Source organism: Limulus polyphemus, unplaced genomic scaffold (assembly GCF_000517525.1).
Source record: "Limulus polyphemus unplaced genomic scaffold, Limulus_polyphemus-2.1.2 Scaffold614, whole genome shotgun sequence".
Lineage (NCBI taxonomy): Eukaryota > Metazoa > Arthropoda > Merostomata > Xiphosura > Limulidae > Limulus > Limulus polyphemus.
In genome coordinates, this window is record NW_013666224.1 from 464,012 (window position 1) to 467,257 (window position 3,246).

A 3,246-nucleotide genomic window follows, 5' to 3' on the forward strand; every position below is an offset into this window, starting at 1 on the left:
CTTTGTTCTTCGATATTCACCAGCCACACACGCCGAGTTTTCCACCGTGAAGATATATAATGTTTTCATAAAAGTACTAATGTCCGATGAGAATCCACTGAAGTTAAATGATTTGCAATGTTCGAACTTTGTAAATGTTCCTGATCAAATATCTAAAGTTTCCCGAGTAATAAGCGCTAATCACTATTATAGTTATAGCTTCCGAAGTTTATAGCACACTGATTAGAGCAAACTAATAATAGATATTGTTTATTGGCTCGTCGCATTGATTATATTTATAGGCATGTAGAGAGTTTCTCGAAAATTCAGATTACGTAACATTACTAACACGCTACACTAGAGCTTACATACACACTTATATTGTTGATTCTTACACTCGAGAATCTTCTACAACTTTAGAGAATAGGCGGGAGTTTCGCAATATATATCTAACAATATAAGTTATATACATTTGTAAATATAAATTTAATTCAAGCAGACATCGATAATAAAATAAATACGTAATAATAAGTCCGTTACAGAGGGCGATGAGTGCTGTCCAATATTCGATCAGATGAAAGTAGCCTATGAGAGGGCAGTGTGTGTTGTTCAATATATTCGATCAGATGAGAATAGCCTATGAGAGGGCAGTAAGTGTTGTCCACTATTCGATCAGACAAGAGTAGCCTATGAGAAGGCAGTGAGTGTTGTCCACTACTCAATCAGAGAAGAGTTGCCTATTAGAGGGTAGTGTGTGTTGTTCAATATATTCGACCAGATGAGAGTAGCCTATGAGAGGGCAGTGAGTGTTGTCCACTATTCGATTAGACAAGAGTAGCCTATTAGAGGGCAGTGTGTGTTGTCCACTATTCGATCAGATGAGAGTAGCCTATGAGAGGGTAGTGTGTGTTGTCCACTATTCGATCAGATGAGAGTAGCCTATGAGAGGGCAGTGAGTGTTGTCCACTACTCGATCAGACAAGAGTAGCCTATGAGAGGGCAGTGAGTGTTGTCCCCTATTCGATCAGATGAGAGTAGCCTATGAGAGGGCAGTGAGTGTTGTCCACTATTCGATCAGACAAGAGTAGCCTATGAGAGGGCAGTGAGTGTTGTCCACTACTCGATCAGACAAGAGTAGCCTATGAGAGGGCGGTGAATGTTATTTACTACTACCTGCCTTTCCTTTTGCCTATTAATTCAAGCTTATGGACGGTTATACTCAGAGAACCCTTCTAGAATTCGGGAAATTCTAAAACAAACAAACAAATATTTTCCCCCTAATGTTTGTCCTTTTGTCGTTAAGCGCAAAGCTACACAATAGACTATCTGTGTTCTGTCCACCGTGAGTATCGAAACTCGATTTTTTAGCGTTACAAGGTCCAAGACGTATCGTTGAACCATTTAGGTCTTTCTCGGCAGAGCTGGTCAAATAAAAATTTCTGAAGACTACAAAGTAGAATTTATTAAAGACTAAGCTAGTTATAGGGGGCTCCAGAAGTTACCTTAATTCTCTTCTTACAAAGAGATTTACTCTCGTCAGTTAAAGTATTTTGTTGACTAGCATAAATTCAGCAGGAAGCAACCTGAATGTCAGAAACTTAATGAGTTAAACGTATTTGTCAAACTTACTATGCAAAATGATATCTGTATTATCATGTATATAAATATATAAATCTAAATAGAAAAAAACGTTTCATTTCATTTTTATTTTCTGTTTTTTTTTAATTAGACAGCACACGTTGAACAGCAAAAAATAATGAAATTAGAATTTTTTTACCTTCAGGTTAAACACTTCCGGTCATCAGTCAAGTCTGTCTGACAAATGATTTACACGCTAAAATATTTTCTCAGTTCGGCATCCTGTTAATAACAAAGTTAGGTAAGGAGTTTAGAACTGCCTAAAGGCTTAAGGTCTCTTCTTCTTTCTGATGAAATAACCGCAGGTCTTTATCGTGTACAATCTGCTGTAACTATGACCCTGTTAGGCTTAAGAACACCTTATTTACTCCCATAGCAACAACAAAATATTTTAACGCAAACTCTAAATATTGGTAGTTGAACCTTTTTCATTATTTTCCCGCCTCTTGAGCTCCAATTTTGTTTTACATATTGAGCTGAAAAATCCGCCACACCAAGTACGTAATCATAGGGCAGAAGTTGCACTCTATAATCTCCACTTAACTGAATTCAATTTGTCCTGCCTTAACTTGTCCATTGACAGGAAGTTTAGAACGGGCAACACAGCCGGCTGCTACTTGAGCTCATGTTGAAAATTTCCTTGAAAGCATTTAAATTGGTCGACCCTCCCCTACTGAGAAAGACACAGAGATGCTTACTAAGAGGTTGTGCAGGAGTGTCAAATGTAAATCGTCTCTTGATACTACGTTATGAAAGCCTTGTTATAGTCATCTATTGCGTTGCCTCCTTAAGTGGCAGGCAATCTTTTGGTTTAGAACACTTGCTTCTGGTTTCATTGTTGCTCACACGTAACCCTTAACGCGCTAAAGTAACATTGATATTCACGATACATTTAACAACTCTAGAGCACGACCAAAAATGATTTTTTTCTTTCTTCAGTTTAGCATTTCTTAAACAAAAAAAATATTGCCGCATAGATATAATTAGGTTTGATGCTAAACATTACAGGTTTTTGTTTTTCACATTTAGAAAACGATTGTTTTTTTTCTTTGGCAATAATTTTTTTTGCGTTTAATTATATACATAAATAGAGGTTCATCATGTTGACCATCGGTTACATGTACAATTGTTATTTGAAAAATTATTAATGAATTATAAACTGAAAAGGAAAAACAAACTTACAACTTTCTTGTTGAGGCATGGAAGTGGGCCTGGTGGTTAGGGCACTTGACTCGAAATCTATGGGTTGCGGGTTCGAAACGCACCACCAAAAATGCTCACCCTTTCAGTCGTGGAGGCGTTAAATTGTGTTGATCAATCCCACTATTCGTTGGTAAAGATTAGCCTAAGAGTTGGCAGCGAGTGGGGTAGAATAAGCTGCCTTCCCTCTAGTCTTACACTGCTAAATTAGGTTTATGATTTCTATATTAGGGACGGTTGGCGCGCTAGCCCTCGATTAGCTTCACGCGAAATTCAACAAACGAACAAGACCTATGGAAACAAATATGATAAAAGTGCAACATATATTTATGAGACGGAAGGTTTACTGAATGTTTTGAATGAAAAAAGAAGCCAGCTACAGAAAAAAAATCATTGCAGAAAGAAAAATAATCAAAATACCAACGTAGC

At 37.2% G+C, this 3,246-nt stretch overlaps 1 long non-coding RNA gene across 1 annotated transcript in view; it reads right to left on the bottom strand.

The window, feature by feature from the left end:
• Positions 1 to 2,154, bottom strand: part of LOC111085777 — a 77,142-nt gene extending 74,988 nt beyond the window's left edge. Inside the window, exon 1 of the long non-coding RNA XR_002610576.1 lies at positions 1,757 to 2,154. This is a non-coding gene — a long non-coding RNA (uncharacterized LOC111085777). The remainder of the gene's footprint in view (positions 1 to 1,756) is intronic.
• Between the last annotated feature and the right edge of the window lie 1,092 nt (positions 2,155 to 3,246).